Raw genomic sequence first — 18,994 nt, 5'->3', positions numbered from 1 at the left:
CACGGGAAAACAGAGGAAAATTGTTTCGTTATCATGAGAAAACGTTTCAAGATTATCTCGTTATCACGAGAAAACGTATCAAAATGATTTCGTTACCACAGGAAAACCGAGGAAAATTGTTTAGTTTCACGGGAAAACGGAGGAAAATTTTTTCGTTATCATGGGAAAACATATCAAAATTATCTCTATCAAGGGAAAACGTATCAAAATTATCTCGTTATCACGGGAAAATGTATCAATTATATCGTTATCACGGGAAAACTTATCAAAATGATCTCGTTATCACGAGATAACGTATCAAACTTATCTCATTATCATGGGAAAATTAATCAAAATGATCTCGTTATCACGAGAAAACGTATCAAAATGATCTCGTTATCACGGGAAAATGTAGCAAAATTATCTCGTTATCACGGGAAAATTTATCAAAATTATCTCGTTATCACGGGAAAATGTATCAAAATGATCTCGTTATCACGGGAAAACGTATCAAAAGTTTCTCGTTATCACGAGAAAACGTATCAAAATGATCTCTTTATCACGAGAAAACTCATCTAAATTGTTTCGTTTCACGGAAAAACGGAGGAAAATTGTTTCGTTATCACGAGAAAACGTATCAAGATTATCTCGTTATCACAAGAAAACTTATCTAAATTGTTTCGTTATCATGGGAAAACAGAGTAAAATTGTTTCGTTTTCACGGGAAAACGGAGGAAAATTGTTTCGTTATCATGAGAAAACGTTTCAAAAGTATCTCGTTATCACGAGAAAACGTATCAAAATGATATCGTTACCAAAGGAAAACCGAGGAAAATTGTTTAGTTTCACGGGAAAACGGAGGAAAATTTTTTCGTTATCACGAGAAAACGTATAAAGATTATCTTTTTATCACGGGAAAACAGAGGAAAAGTATCTCGTTATCATGGGAAAACATATCAAAATGATCTCGATATCAAGGGAAAACGTATCAAAATTATCTCGTTATCATGGGAAAATGTATCAAAATTATATCGTTATCATGAGAAAACGTATCAAAATTATATCGTTATCACGGGAAAATGGATCAAAATTATCTCGTTATCACGGGAAAACGTATCAAAATGATCTCATTATCACGAGAAAATTTATCAAAATGATCTCGTTATCACGGGAAAATGTAGCAAAATTATCTCGTTATCACGAGAAAATGTTACAAAATTATATTGTTATCACGGGACAATTAATCAAAATTATCTCGTTATCACGGGAAAACGTATCAAAATTATCTCGTTATCACGGGAAAATGTATCAAAATTATGTCGTTATCACGGGAAAACGTATCAAAAGTTTCTTGTTATCACGAGAAAACTCATCTAAATTGTTTCGTTATCACGGGAAAACGGAGGAAAATTGTTTTGTTTCACGGGAAAACGGAGGAAAATTGTTTCGTTATCACGAGAAAACTTATCAAGATTATCTCGTTATCACTAGAAAACTTATCTAAATTGTTTCGTTATCATGGGAAAACAGAGTAAAATTGTTTCGTTTTCACGGGAAAACGGAGGAAAATTGTTTCGTTATCATGAGAAAATGTTTCAAAAGTATCTCGTTATCACGAGAAAACGTATCAAAATGATTTCGTTATCACGAGAAAACGTATAAAGATTATCTTTTTATCACGGGAAAACAGAGGAAAATTATCTCGTTATCCCGGGAAAATGGAACAAAATGATCTCGTTATCCCGGGAAAACGGAGCAAAATTATCTCGTTATCACGGGAAAACGTATCAACATTATCTCGTTATCACGGGAAAACGGAGCAAAACTATCTCGTAATCACAGGAAAACGTAGGAAAATGTTCTCATTATCACGAGAAAACGTCGGTATTATCTCGTTATCACAAGAAAAAAGAGGAAATAAAATGTATTTAATGCTTCCTTAACCAATTAGTTTTGTTGCCTAAACTTAACTGCGACCACTTCAAAACGTTAATGCCTGTTTAAAACTGCAACTGTTACATTTAAGTATGAGGATGTGTTAATCTGCTGTCCCCAGTAGGAGACGCTAATTCAGGAGTATCTCCTGTGGGTAGGAACAAACAACCTATGCAGTCGTATGGGTTAGAGGACTTGTTGCTTATTCCATTCTGTTCATCTATTTTAATGAATAACACCTGCTATCTCTGTCTACTCTGCCTTTGAATGTCCATGAGTGAATGAGTGCAGCCACAGGGAGGAGAAAGAGAGAAATAAATATAGAGGATTGGCTACAGAGTAGAGAAACAAAGGTCGAGACATGGAGAGATAGGAGATAAGAGTGAGAACAGTGAACAAATGTGCCAGCAGAAATGTAGAGTGAGAGAAGAGAAACAGAGTCAGTTTGTGACCTGTCATAGTGACAGTAAGTACCAGTATTATCATGTCTGTGCTTGCTGCTGCTGCAACAGTCCTTCCTGACTTGTTTGGTTTTCATAATGCATTAATCATCCTAAAAACAACAGCTAGCCTTAGGTTCCCCCTGAGTTCAGTAAGATATGGCTATCACCGCCTTACTTCATGACAGCATAAATCACATGTTCATTTACAGTAACACACTAAATATTTTTCAATCATATGTGAAAAATGGTGATGTGGTCCAAATGGTTAATGGTCTGTCAGATATCTTCACAATAACTAGCCAGGTTACAGTCACTTTTTATATTGATTTGTATGATCCACAGCAGACGATTCTCTATTCAATTTAGGCATTATTCCGTTTTTGGCCACCAATCCTATTGGCTATGTTGACTATACTGGACCACAGAGTTGCAGAGTTCTGGTCACATGGTGACATCAATACAAATTATTCAGACAGGGCAAGAAAAAAGCAGTCAGACGATTATTTAGCTAGATTAGCTAAACCACTTTTTTTGGAGGTAAAACTGAGAGGTAGCAAGGGAAATGTTGTAATTCCACATTACACGTTGTGTGTAAACTTATCTATGGCAAATACTGTACGTCAAAGTTTACAACAGATTGGAATTGTAATTTGTTTAGAGCTTTGAAGCTAAAGAGGTAATTGCATGACAAAGAAAAAGTGTTTTGCTATCTATAAATACAAATAAATAGATACTCTTTTCCAGGAAGTAACCATTTCCTAAAAAAATAAACGTCTCCCTTTGATGGAACCTTAAGTGTTACTGTCATGTGTTTATGCTTTGTAATAACACCAGAAGTTTCGCAAGACCCTGGAAACCATCTTGGCTGGATGTTTTACCATGCATAGCTTCCACTGGAAAAAATCCACACATTTGCACCTTTTTCACCTATAGATTTCTACAGGTGTGTTGCTCTGACATTCATGGTAAAAATGACCTTTGTTATGAGCAGTAATTCTATACCTATGGATGTTGTGACAGTTCAGTATGTATTGTTTTAGAAGTTTTAACTGAACAAAATGAATGAATGGTCCATTTTCATGCTCTGCTTGAAGTATGATTTCCTGATTTTGTATGGCATATGACTTTATATTTATTGTTTGTTTATTTATTTGTATGTTGGTTTGTTCTTTTGTCACATTAGGTGTGTTTAATTATGTTGTTTTTATAAATGTAATTGTACTTGATAGTATTTATGTTGTCTAGGACCACCTTGAAAATGAGATGAAGCATCTCAATAATGAAACAAGTTTCCAAATTTTCAATAAAATAAGTTTTCACAAGAAGACAGCAGGCTTGGCTTGCATGTCTTCTCATTGGCTACAGTCCCCTCTTACCTCATTTGGCTCGGGCTTCAGAACTCAGAGATGCTCCAGTGGATTTCAGCAAACACTGCAGCAGCAGGCTAATGCCATGTGACAATCTGTTTTTCTATTTTGCACGGTTTTGGAGGCAGTGGGAGTGACATTTCTCTAATTCGACATAATGATGAAGAGAAAGAAAAGTAGGCTCCCTGTTTGAGATTATAATGTGACCACTTAACCTTTTTTAATGAAGGACAATGTACAGGTTTTAACTCCTTGATAACATTACTGCAGTGCTGCTTTGGGAGAAGAATCATGATATTGATCTAATATCTACTACTTATTATCGATTCAATTCAATTCAATTCAATTTTATTTATAGTTCCAAATCATAACAAAAGTTATCTCAGGACACTTTACAAACTAGGTAAAGACCACACTCTATGAATTTATGATTTACCTAGACCCAACAATTCGGTAACACTTTATATTAAGATATTTGGGATATGTTTTAGTTAAGAGGTAATAATGACCTTAAAAGATGCCTATTGACATTATTATGCATTTATGACTATGTAAGTTTTGATAATAGTATCATAAACATGTTTATTGTTAGATTATAAGACATTTATAAGCACTTAGAAACATGAAAGTATGCATTTATCAGCAGTTAACTGCATTTAGATTGTAATGTGTTCATAATATTTTTTATTCTTATTTTACCAGACACATGTGGTGCTTATTCCAGATGAGGGCGCTACAAATATATAATTAACTGTTAATGAGTGCATCAGGTGCCCTGGTAGCTCACCTGAGTGCAAGCACCATGTATTTAAATAAGAAACAAACAAGTGTTAGTAAGTAAATAAAAAATATTTATAAACCCTAACAAGGCATCAGTAGCTGCAAAAAGCGTAGTTAACTGCTAATAAATGCATGATAATGCGTTTCTTATAAGTGCTTATGATGTCTTATAATCCAACAATACACATATCTATGATGCTACTACAACACTTATAGTCTTATTAATAAGCATCTTATAAGAACTTATAAGGTCCTTCTTACCTATTAACTAACACTTATTACAAGGACATTAATACGAAGCATTAACGTATTATCTATAGTGTACATAAACCAGATAAAAACACATTGCTCTCCCTTCCTTTTCTCTTTCACTTGCATCTGAGTTCACCTTGTGTTTTCGAAGCAGTCTGTTTTTGACCTTTGCCCCTTCTTACTAGTGATGAGGAATTTAAGCTTATTCAAATGCTGTAGTTGGTTTGAAAACTGTATTTCTGCATGAAAAGACAATTGCACTTAGGTTTACCAACCGTCCCTTGAAAAACGGAATTGTCCCGTATTCAGAAACAAAAGTGTGCGTCCCATATTGAGCTGAAAAGGGATGCATTTTGTCCCGTACTACCGTGAGAATCTAAAATAGTATGTAAAATATCAATAGAATGAATGAATAAATTTCGCCCTATAAGAAAATTTACAGTAAACTTATTCTCGGCCTCTCCTGCTCTGTGACCAATGAGCTGACAACACTCTCACACAGTATGACAATCCAGAATCCTGCTCATCTCATTGGTCGAGGTACTGTTGCTTGCGAAGAAGATACCGGAAGACGCAAAGCAGCATGGACGGCAGTGACGCAGACAGTACTTTACAGGTCTCGGGCGGTACATCTTCTAGCAGCAATGCAACTACTCCTCCGAGAAAAAAACAGAAAAGAATGCAAAAATACCAAGAGGCATGGTTAGAAGAAAAACATTGGTGGAAAAAGTGCACGATACCATCTATAAAGCGCACTGCACTGTGACTTTTCCCATACCTCATGGTGGACAAACTGACCTAAAGTGACAGGCTTCCAGAGGTGGGCAGTGGGCATACAAGAAACGTAAGGGACACCAAAACTAGGGGAACCCCAGACCAATTTATTGTCCACCAGGCAACGCCAGAGGCAGGTATGGTGTGTAAACAATGATTTTAACACTCTGGTTAAGGTTAATACGGGAAATTACAATGAATGTCTGAATTGTATGGAGAAATATAAAATAATATTATTTTCTGTGTAATGAGAAAGTACAATTGCTAGATGAGTACATTAAGTAGATAAATAATACATCAGACTAATAGATAGACGAATAACAATAATGAATTAAAGGACAGCTCTAAATGATGAAATGTCTTGCTCAGAGTTTTACTCTGTGCCACTGAAAGAAAAACAGCTTGTGGCTTGAAGCAAGAGCTCAGAAGAAGTGCAGAGGAAAAAAAAAAAATCAAAAACCGACTACACCTGTAGGCTACATTCATGGCCTTTGAGGCACAAGTGGTTCTTGTTTACAGGTTTTACTCAGACTTTATGTTTGCACTTTTCTTGTAAAATTAATTGTGTACTATGTTCTGCTGTGTGTTGTTTTATATTCATTCATACAGTTTTAAGTCAAGCAGGAAAGGTATTAATTTTATTCTATTAACTTTTGTTATATTGTATATTTGAGTGTTTATATCACTCAAATATGGATCTAATTCAATTTCAGGCTTGAGTCAAATAGTAAAATAAATCGCTTCACATATACAAAAAAGGCAAAAAAGATTCACTACGGCAGGAAAAATTAAGGCAGTCGGCCCTGCCAATAAGGTGTCCCAGGGAGTTGGCAACCCTAATTGCACTTTTTCACTAAACCTGAGCACACACAGTGTGTGTAGTAGTGCCGACCTGACATGCATCAAACTGACACCAGAGGGTCCTCTAGAGAACATCTTTCTTTTACAGAGACTCAGATATTCACTCTATTACTTGAATATATCACTGTAATGGATGTGCGGTAACCAAAATGCATTAACCAATAATTTTGGGTAATGTAAGTTACAGACAAAGTCAAACAATGGTGAAAGGGTCATGGGAAAGTTTACCACCAAACATTTACATTAAAGTTGAATAGTTCACACTGCCTTTGTTTGTTTCTGGTCGTTTAATTACTGTAGGATTAGACGCATTTAGCTCTCCCCAGCTCCCTCTCCCCTCCACGCACCTCACCGGCGTCTTAATCGGGACAGACTTAGGGGCCCTGTGGCACCATGGGTGCAGCCTTTGTGGGCCCAGCAAAGAAAGTAAAGGAGTGTGTCAGCGATTTAGCCAAGAGTTACAGCCTTGTTTGGCCTATTGCTTTCTGCCTGGTCAACTGAGTTTCTGCAGGGGCACTGGGCAGAGTGACAACTACAGTCAATCAAGACCTTGTTGGTCCAAGGTGAGCATGCAAAGACAGATGAGGAGAATAAGAATAGGTCTTTAGTCCCTCTGACTACTTCTGAACCAGCCGGTTCATTCTGGTTGCTGTTTGGGTTGTACTTTGTTCTATGGGCTCTTTCATGTGGTTTGGTTAGTACCGTGCTGGCACAGAGCAGCGATGAGTCTTCAAAATTACATCTGCTCATGAGGCAAACAGGAAATCTTAATATTGATCTCTGCTCCACATGTACAAGTAAAGGAAGGCTGACTTTGGAGCTTGCAAGTGTTGAGGTTGCAAGATACACAGCTATAGAGAGACTATCTGGGAAATGTAGGCTACTGCTGTATAGGGTGCTGTCTATATATTACCTCATACTGAATGATGCTGGACATTCAAGGTTTCAATTCAACTGCTGTAATGAGTTATCCAAAAAAGTATATTTGATCCAGTAATAACAAAAACTGTAGTCAAAACTGAAGTACCTACCTTCTTCAACATTTCCATCTGTAGCATGACTGAAAAGATAACCATGTTCTGGTTCCTGAGAACAGATATGGGGAAAAATATGAAATTGATATGATTGAAAAAGGCCGGCAGCCATTTGAAAGGCTACACAGTTTTTAGCACATAAGCTTTGGTTCTAACTGTGCTTTATCTTGTAGTCATTTCAAAAGTTGTCAGGCGATGGGTGAAGTGCAATGAATGAGATTGAGAAAGCCTTAGTGACCCAGTGGACATGCCAACTCTCTTAAAGGCCACCAAACACATATTCAACACTCTGTTGTGTGTTGCCTTGGTGAATGTTGGTGTAATTTATCTGTCCTGAGCTGATGTGTGAATGTTAATTTCACCACACCTCATGTGTCACATCTTGTAAAACCGGTTTCACAGGTTTTATTTTTCAACGTCTGTTTGTGCAATTATGTTAGCATAATTGACACATAATTAGATTTGGATCTAGGTATATCTTGAGAGAAATATATTTTTTTTCTATTATAACTATTCATTTTTTATTGTGTATAAAGTACACAAATTCTTATATTAATTACAAATACATGTAAACATATTTGACTTCTACTGATTTATGAATTTATTGCAATAATATCAGGGTATATAAAAACTGTTTTACAAGACATTTGTACTTCTACTGCATGCAAATGATGTGACTCTGTCTTTACAACACTGCTTGAAGTCACAAGACTTAAATAAACACAAATGTTTATCTTTGGGGAAAAAATGGAAACCTTTACTTGTCTGCTCAAATACAATATGGTCACATCACACATCAAAAATGGTTTTAAAGACTTAAAAGTAAATGTTTTTTCATTATTAATTTTTGGCCTTTTCATGCCATTATTGGATAGGACAGCTTAGACTGACAGGAAACAGGAGTGAGAGAGAGGGAGGTGACATGCAGCAAAGGGTCGCAGGTACCCAGGCCGCTGCGTCGAGGACTTCTAGCCTTGGCATGGGGTGCCCCCTCTAACCACTGAGCCACCAGGCACCCCCGTTTTAAAGACTTTTGTAACAAAATCATTTAAATGTTATTGTGACCGACAATGAAAAGAACAAGGTAAGGTTGTTTAAAGAACTTTACTTTATCAGGAAACCTAATTAACAGTAATTTATATCATTATATATACATTTTTGTAGGGATTAGAGGTCTGCTGATAATAATCCACTTTAGATGAAAAAAAGCACTATTTTGTTATGTTGCATTGGGCTAAGTTGTACTTCAACTGCATTTTAATTGATGGTTATCCACAGTAAAATGACCTTCACTTAATAATAATAATAATAATAATAATAACAAATAATAATTATGAATGTCTTTCAGGTGTTTCTTTCAAATTTAACCATCCCAGTATTGGTGACAAAAGGTTAACCATCTGTCTGAGGACTTAGAGTAACTGAAATGAATGAGAAAAATTAAAAATCTCATGTTAATTATAAACATATCATATCATTATTGTGTATATATATATATACAAAACTTGCTTCATGGCTCCATTTTTTTAATGACTACAGGTGTGGAAGGTTTCTTGCACTGAAGCAAAAAGACTCACATAAGTCTTTACAAATATATTACTTCCTGGTCCTTTTACTGTGGAGATGTCAGAATACATTCCTTCTTGCATTGTATCCAATACGGATCATTAACCACAGTGTGGGGAGATCTCATACACAGTTATTCAAAAACCTAATGAAAGTATGAGGACAAAGACCTTCTTTGTGAAATAAGAGCTTAACAGACTTGGAGTAAACAAATGCAGGAACAATGCTCGTGTGTTCCCACGTGAATATGTTTATCAATCCACTTCCAATAAGCCTAATTAGAGTGACTGATATGCTGGAATATAAACAATGGCAGTTTTATTTATAGGCTATTAAACACATTTCATTACTTGTTAACTCAACAAGCTTTAAGACTAACTATAAAGATTTCAACATAAACATGAGAACAAAGCATAAACAATGAATCCTGATTCCTGAAACAGACTCTTGAACTTTTCTTGTCAAATACAGATGCTCTAAAGAAATTATTTTACTTTTTCTTGTTTTCTGTGGTAAAATGATCACTGTCTGAGCTGAAATCCAGGTTTGCTTTTCAGCAACATGCTCATCCATGCCTTTCATAGCTCAGATTTTGAAGCTTGTGGAATGAATATTAACCTCTGTTCACAACACCAAAATCAAGCAAACCAAATTCACCATGCTGGAGGCTTTTTGACGTATTTTGGATTGTTTTCTTTGTAGACAACAAATTAACATGAGGGAAACATTTGTTTGTTGGGTTTTACAGGAATCTGGATGAGAAACTGATATGACAGCTTCCTTCATCGGCAGCTTATCAGTGTCACTTAAAGATGCAGTTGGTCAACGGTGTCAGTTTGTGTGTGAAAGTTCACTCAACATGAATTCACTTTGCTTCCACGCGTCAGTCCCCTTCATCCCAGCAATTCCTTTGCTTAACTGATTTCCTTCCATAATATTGATGCCTATACATGCTTTTATGATCGAATCAGACCTTTTTCAAATTATATCTCACATTTGACTGAATTTCTTTGTGATTACTATGGGATTTTGACATGAACACATGACCAGACTGTCAATCACAACAAACAACAGAGAAACTCAGATTACAACACACGTAAAATCTCACTGTGGGAGGGTCAAAGAAAGCAATGACACTGCAAAACCCAAAAACAAGTTTGCAACTATTTCTAGGTACACAGTGCCATGGATATGTATTGCTTAGCCGCTGTCCCGATTGACAGCGTAGCCCTGCTCTAAAGCATCTCCTGCTTTATCGTCTATTTTACTCTAAATGGGATCATAATTTATAAAAAGAACATCATGCTGTATTGAAGAAGACTTGACTGAGATCTTAAACTCATTGGTAAAATATTCACTGAGGTAAAAAATCAAGTGAGAAGTAATCGACTTCTATACAATCAGTGTGTTAAAAATGGTTCTGCTCAAATCACCAGAAAATCACCAGCCAGTCACCTGACAACGAAGTGACCATAGCAAAGACTTTGCGTTTGTTTTCAACAAAAGGAGAAAGCAGTAAATCTGCCAAGTACAGCTTTATCCTTCTTATGTCATAAACCACGGCTTTGGCACAAGTCCTAAAAATTTAATCATGTCTTCGTAGGTGATGTGTACATTTTCTCTTCTAAAGAAGACCATTATCTCAATTACAGATCTGCTAATGTGTGGGTGAAGGGAGAGTGACGACTATAATGGTTCTTTATGTATGAAAGGAATCTCTTGAGGTGTTTGAAACAATTAACATAACAGATAATGAAACTATGAGCACCTGAATGTGAATGTCTTGGCTACTAACACAAGTTGGGTGGACATAAGTTTAGACTGTTTTCATGAGCTTCTGGATTCTCCCTCAATTATGCAACATATTAAGTGTTAATCTTACAAGTCAAATAACATGAATACAAACAAGCAACTTGATGAAAAACTCTCCCTCCTTCTCTCCATGAGAGCAGAACAACCCTTTTGGCACTTTGTGCTGAATGAGTTGTCAATTCAGTTCGTTTTTTTTTTTACCTGCATTAGCTTCAAGGAGGCTGGGTAAGGCTTCATGGAAAAGTGCCACAGTTATAAGCAGTTGAGAGGGATTCAGATTTGCACACCACAGCTTTAGAAGGTCAAAACAGAGGTTCAATTGTATGGCGCTTCTGAGAAGAGTAGGGGATTAAATCAAAGAGAGGGGTTTTCTTTTTTGGAGAGCTTTTTTCTTATTATTTCTATTGTTAAAGCTGTGGAAGCAAATAAACATTGTCAGCTGAGGCCATGGGCAGAGGTCAATGGGTAAAAGGTTATCAGTAATCATCAGTGGTGCAGCCCGTCAAATTTAATTAGACACACCTCAACTTACACAATGTTGCACCACATTAAGTTATGAGGTGTTTAAATAGGGAAAGAAAAGAATAGCTGAGGTTATAGTTGTTGCATAAATTGTTTTTGTTCATGATGATACGGCATAATAGTTGGTTAGTTCTTGTTAAAGCTTTGTGAAAAAGAACTCCCAGTAATTATAAAAAGCAGCAGTTCGAACAGGAGGTGGCCTCCGCCTGCATTTCTGAAACACCTGCGAAACATTCCTAGCAGAAAAATGTCAGTTACACAACTGTCATTATCAGGGTTCAGAGTTTTTCTTTCATGCTGCCCCTGGCTGTTACTTCATTATTAACATACCCTTTTTTTTCTTTTTTAGCTAAGCTAGCTGAATGGCTCCAGGTAAGTCAATGTGTGTCGGTCCAGACTGAAATAGTTCTATTGGATGGATTGTTATTTTGTACAGATGTTTGTCCTCAGAGGATGAAGCTTAATGAAGCCTCAATAATCTGACTCTATCAGCGTCCACTCTGAGGAGTCCAACCAAACTTTGTCATAATCTCTGTTAAACTTTAAATCTGGGGGCACCCACAAGCTCACTTTGTAGAGTGGGCACCCTATTAACGGAGGCTCGTTGCAGTTGCCCCCTCTCTTTCCGTCTTTTCCCACCATTTCCTATTAACCTTCAGCCATCCTTTCGAATAAAAGGGCATACCCCCCCCTCCCCCCCAAAAAAAACCCAACAAAACTTTAAATCTATTCCCCTCTCTGCTGCTGTTAGCTGTCATTTAAGTATGAGTTGAACCCCTCACCCCCAGTCTTTCTTACATTCAGAGCAGTCCTGCTCCACATCCCATCATCCAGATCTTCAGTACCTCTCTTCACCACCACTAGTGTCTAGACCCTGGCGGGAATATCCTGTACCAATCATGGCATCACTACCCCCCTAAGTATACTTCACAATGAGGTGTGATAGCTAAACACTCTTCTCATATCTCTTATCTTGCATCTTATAGTAATTTATTGTTCAGTCTAAATGAAGTCTCTCCTAATTGAACTCATTTTGATGATCCACTGACTTGTTGTCTCGTGCCACCATAATCCTGACCATGAACCACAAACTTCACAAGCTTCAGCTTTACTATGTGTTTACTGCTAATTTGCAAATATTCACCAGTTAACGTGCTATGGTAAGATAGTGAACATGCCAATTATTACCTCTAAACCATGCTAATGTTAGCATTTAGCTGAAAACACTGCTGTGCCTAGTTGTAAACTTGTTTCAGTATAACCATTTTCCTGCATCCGTGAAATACACTTTGTATTAAATTCCAATTTCTATCCCTGTTTACAGTAGATATGTGTTACCTAAAATGTTTGTGACAGCACAGTGGATAGGTTTATCTCACATATACTGGATGTTTCAATGGGAATGAGTGAGTGAGTGAGTAAGTGTGCACATACAGTTATCAATATCTGCTGAATAGGCATGACACAACAGAGATTACCAAACAGATGTCCCACTTTTAGAAGTGTTGACATTGTCCTGCAGCAGCTCTGGTTTCACAGTGGACCAACTGACCGACTGAACTGCCATACCGTTAGCGTGACTGAAAAGAATTTTCCAAATAGCTGTGCCCCTCTTTGGTTTATTCCTTTTGTCCCAGAGTACATTTCTCTGGATTTGCTGTATCCATGGTTATGTAAGCAACGTCACTGGGAGTTATGGTAACCCTGTACAACACCATTCGGAGCTCTCACTATTTTAACAGCCATGGCATGAGATCCTGTCGGCCAATTACATTCCAAATGCCTAAAAGGGATGAATGACCTGGCCTTGGCCTACCAGACATGTTAGTGAAGAGCCAAGGGAACTTTCAATCAAGAGGCCAAGTCCGTTACTCTTCACCAGTGGCAGAAAACAAGGTCCACAGGAAGGTCACGGGTCTTGTACAGGGCTTCAGTATTCACTGCAGTCTCAATACTGGATACCCTGACATTGTGACAAAGAAATGAAATCATACTAAGGCCCAGATGATATGTTGATACATGATTGGAAGTTCTTTGTTCTTAGTGAAAACCCCACAGAGAACTGTGCAGTTTGTTGTTCTGATGCATTATCAAGATATTTGGGGATTATATGTATTATTTCACTGTCTATAAATAAAGAAAATACACTATTTATATCTGGAAAGGTATTTCTACACATATGATTTAATTAACAATTGTTTTTATTTGAATACCGGATTTTTAAATCCCTGTAAATACATATGACATTTTCATTAAAATATTACCGCAAAGCTTAACTAATTTATGTTGTAATGTGGCTATTTATATATTTCAGATTTAAGTATCTCAGGCCACTAAGGACAAATCTGACTTCTTGCATTGTAATCTCACAGGCACCATTGATGTACTGTTGTGACCCCACGATGAAAGAAGGCCTTTCATGCATTTGTGTTTTGCAGGACCACAACCCAGGCTGCAGAACAGGAAACAAATCTGTTTTTTGATAGACCCAAACCCAGACCCTTGGGAGTGTTCGTATTGCGTCTGCAAGTTTGGTTTTCGGAAAAGCTCCTGCAAAGATGTAAAGTGTGCCAAACAGGTGGATGCTGTAACGCACGTCCTGTTGTTGCATTTCTGATCATACACTGAATTCCTTATCTTTGTACATAATGGATACCAGGTTTGAATGGTGTGGTCAAATGAGGTCAGTTTCAGAATTAAGGTCCATTCAGGGCTTCCCATTTTAAAATTTAGTTTGGAGTGAGAGAATATTCAGACTTTACACGTTCATATTCAGGGTCATCGTTAAGAAACCTTCATAGTAAATTAGAGTTTAAACATGAGGACATTTTCAATGTGTTAAAATGTTTTACTTTGTACTTTGAGGTGAGTTTCACTTTAATTAAAAAACAAAACAAAACTGTACAGTCAAAAAACGTGGTCATATGCTGAAAATGCGGTTTATTTTCCTTTTTGGCCACTCCAGGTACGGGTAGTGTTTTATGGTGCTGCTGTTGCATAAGCAACTGTGACTTTTGTTTGTGACAATTTGAGCAATGTCGAAAATCGCTACCACTATCATTTTCAGTACGATAAATATGAATCTTCACCAAGAAGCTGGTTAGCTTAGCACAAAGACAGCGAGCTTGGCTCTGTCACAAGCTAACAAAATCCCCATACCAGTACTAATGAAGCTCCCTAGTTAACATGTTATATCTTGTTTGTTTAATATGTAATAAAAATTGAATGTCATGATGTCATCATGATGTGGTTTTACAAGGCATATGAGGAATATTTTTGGAAGCTGCTGCACCTGGACAAGAAATAGTCCGGCTCATATCTTGTCATTAAACTACAACTACATTTTACAATTTGTTTTTGTACAGATGAAACAAAACAAGATATACTGTGACAATTAGTGAGCTTAATTTAGAGGTGCTGGAAGGTGTGAGTCTGGCTAGTTGTGTAGTCTTTATGCTAAGCTAAACTTGCTTGCTGCTGAATGTAGATTCATATTAATCATAGAGATAACTCAGCACATTGATTATTATTTTCATAGGCGTGCATGTCTGTATTATTCCATTAACAGTTTATGTTTCATCAACCAACACTTTGTGTTTTAAATACCTCCACCAACCACATCAATGCCCTACCAACTGACACATGCCAGAGGATGAAATGAAAGCGTGTTCACTACAGTATTACTTTGAAGATTTATAATAAGTAAAGATTCATAATGAAAACAACACAATTGTTACTTTGTTGACTCTCCATAAAATTGTCTTGGCGAAAGGGAATTGCTGCATCAAGACTGAAATAAAAACAACCAGCCAATCATTCACAAACCATTCATTCCGCCAAGAGTCACAGATATCTACACACATTTCTTAAAACATCCACATCCTAGTAAACTAATCACACACAAAACTTTTCAGGTTTCCAGGCAGACACACAATCTGTAAAAGGAATTGCCCATCGATCAGTCAAACTCACTGTACTTACATAAGGACACCCTGTACCTCCTTCCAGAAATCATTAGCTATTATACTAAGAGTTCAAGACATGAGAAGGGAAGAATTTATCTTGTACTAATTAGCCGATGTGTCACTTGGTTTGTTGCCAATTATGTTTAAAACACCCATTTCAACAAATGTCCAAAATATGACCCTGTATCAGTATTCCTAACCTTTGACTCAGATTTTAAAGATGCTCACTGCTGATCCATTTTACAAGGTAAGGAATAGGTGTTTCACCCATGTTTTTACTGCACAGACAGTACAGAGGATTAATCCAAAAGTGATTGAAAAAAACCTGAGCTACCACAGAACTGAAAGCCACTCCTGAGAGCATGGAGCAGCACAAAGACTGGTGATGGACACTGACTCGTGAAAATAACAAAGAAGGGCAGCCTACGTGCACAAGGGCACAGACAAAGTCCCAGGCTCATTCAGAACAGGAGAACCTGAGCTGCCAGTTTACTCAGGTGAAAATTAGCTCAGGGTTTCAGCTGAGGTGCTGTCAGGTGCATTATGGGAGGTCAACACTTACACCAGCCTGCAGTAATCTTCCCACATGAAATCAACAATATAGCCTAAATCAAAGACGTCAGACAGAGGAGGCCTTTACATTGCATTTTTTCTTGTCCCTTTATAGCATCATAGTATAGTAATTAGCAAGCATCAAAGCCAGGTTAGCTGCTTCCACATGTTTCCAGTCTTTATGTTAAACTAAACCATCTGCTGTCTGTAGCTTAATATTTACTTTATAGATATTAGAATGGGTATAGATCTTTTTAATCTAACTATTGTCAAGAACGAGAATAAGAATTTTCAGAAATGTCCAACGCTTTTTTAATTAGTGAGCTTTAGAAAAGCTGGAGAATATTTTTCACCTTCCACCAGAGCCAAGCTAGCTGCTTCCCCCTGCGTTCAGTCTTTATGCTAAGCTAAACTAATCGCCTGCTGGCTGCAGCTTCATTTTACCCTACTGACACACATGAGTGGTATCAATCTTTTCATTTCAGCAATAAAGGGAATACACATACTTCCCAAAATGTCAAAGTATTGCTGTAAACCATTCAATGCTCCTCACTTCATGATTATTTTTGGCAGCAGGCCTGGTAACGTACAGATGAAAGAGGATTCCTCTGTGAACAGGGAAAGCAATTTTCCACATGTTGCAAAGTGAAGAAAAGTTTCCAACAGTATATAATTTCATGCAAAGGCTTTATCTAAACAGGACAAAACTTGGACTCCTTGTGGCTGGCATCCTGAGCGTTTGATTTAGTGCACAATACTACCCCTCAGAACATTTGCACAAGTCTTTGTCCCAGAAAAATGTCTGTTATTGTTTTCATTGGGCTTTCAAAGGATTTGCATGTTAAAACCAAACAAACTGTTCAATAATGTGTCATTTTTCCCCCCAGTGTCCACCCACTGCTGTCGTATGAATACAGCCGTTCTTCCTCTTCTACCCTTATGATTATTTTATTTCCATTTCAATATGTTTCAACCACCACCTGCAACAAAAGGCATTTGCATCATATGTAACGTGATGACGACAACTCATCCCTGCTTGTGTGGATGTAGTGGTTATGGACAGGACAAGGATAAGGAGCTAAGTATGTTATTTAGTTTCAGTACTTTTAGCCAAAGCACATGGATTTGTTTGCATATTTAATAAAATCCATGTTTTCCCATTTTAGCGCCTTTAAGGAATGGAAAAACGTTCTGCTTACCATTACTGCAAATGACTAATACAGAGGAAGTAAGTGGGAATGATGAAGTGATTCCTGACACACTTAAAGATCAAGCTGAAAATCGCTATAACTTGCTATGTTGTTTCTAATTCTTCAAAAAAACCAATGCAGTCCATTTGTGGCTCACGCTCGACCTTTTCTTCAGCGTTTCCCTGTCATTGTTTTCTCAAGTTTTCAAAGGCAGAAGATGAAATACAAATTCTACCCTCCCTTTTCTCAGAGCTTTCATACACTGTGCAAACACATGCATTTCCCATAATTATTTTCTTAATTTTTTTTTCTACATCCACTCATACTGGACACCTCCCCCTCGATCCCAAACAAAAGGTAGCGCGTAGTTTTTAAAATTAAAATTTGTTTTTTCAAGCCTTTTGGTAACAAACATCCCAGATCACAGCAGAGGGGTTGAATGGAGGGCAGACATGTCATATCACCAACATGCTGGAAGATCATTAAATCACTCATATGGGGGTTTGTTAGAACGTTGAGCCTACTGGAAGTATTATTTCAACTATTAATCCATTAACGTTAGTTATAGCTAACTATTTTAACCCTTTATCCATTACTTCGGATACTAAGGAGACAGGCCAAACACCGTTCATCTCAGCATAATGCCCAAATTTCTGTGACACAGACCTAGATTAAAATCGTTAAAATATCTCTTAATGCTAATATGTCAATATAATATTTTAATCTAATCGTAATTTCTATTTATTCACTCTACTCTAATCTTTGCACAAAATTCCTGGCAACTGTAACTCTGGGATACTTATAGCCCTGGTTGAGAATCACTGATGCATAGGCTACTAAAGACTAAAGACTAAAGAAATTCTTAGGTGATTTTAGTGTAAAATATAAACTCAAAATGTTTCTGTTTTCTGAGAAATTTGAGGTAGTGTGTGTCTGTGATATCAAGATCAGATAACATTGAATTGAGTTGAATCTGCAAAACTGAGTTTCTCTACAAAGTATCATGCAAAAGCACCACTTTAAACTTTGTGTTTATCAGTGATGTGCTCATACGTTTCTTGGAAATTAGTTGTTCAGCATGAAAAAAAGCATTAAAAAAAGATCATCTTAGTCAACTTAATTATTTAAGTACATTTAGTCAAGTTTATTTCTACATTTAAAAACATGAGAACAATATATTCTATTGAATTTGTTGATAATATTTTGTATTAATAATCTGAATCTGTAAAGTAACAAGTAACTAAAATTACCACAAAAAATGTAGTGGAGTGTTGTATAAAGTAGAGTCACTCAAGTAATGTACAATATTGAGGTACTTTACTTAAGTAATTCCATTTAATGCTACTTTATACTTCTACTCCACTACATTTCAAAGGAAATATAGTTTTTACTCCACTACATTTATTTGGCAACTAGTTACTAGGTACTTTACGGATTCTTATTTTTTATACAAAATATTACCAATATATAAAATAATATATATTGTTATAGATTAAGATACACAGCAGTATATACAATCATTCAAATAAGCCCTTCCTTTTTCAGCTGCAAAATTAAAGTGATATTCACAAGAATTTATTAATAATTATAATATAATAATATACTATTCTACAATGGGCCGTTCTACATAATGACTACTTTTACTTGTACTGTAAGTACATTTTGATGCTAATAGTTTTATACTTTGACTTAAGTGACATTTTGGATGCAGGGCATTTACTTGTAACAGAGTAATCCTACAGTGTGGTATTAGTACTTTTCCTGAAGTAGCAGCTGTGAGTACTTCTTCCACCCCTGCTGCTTTCACTGAAGTGAAGGATGTGGATAGTTCACCACAGGCTGCAGGCATGTTTCCCTGCCTGCTCTGCGTCAGTCAGTCTGATGTAAAACCCTTTGTGCTCTCATTGGCTGTTCAGGAGGATGGGCCTCCAGCGCGGACACACCCCACCAAAATTGCGTCAG

Source organism: Echiichthys vipera (genome assembly GCF_963691815.1).
Source record: "Echiichthys vipera genome assembly, chromosome: X".
In the NCBI taxonomy this organism is placed as follows: Eukaryota; Metazoa; Chordata; class Actinopteri; order Perciformes; family Trachinidae; genus Echiichthys; species Echiichthys vipera.
This window is presented reverse-complemented; position numbering follows the sequence as displayed.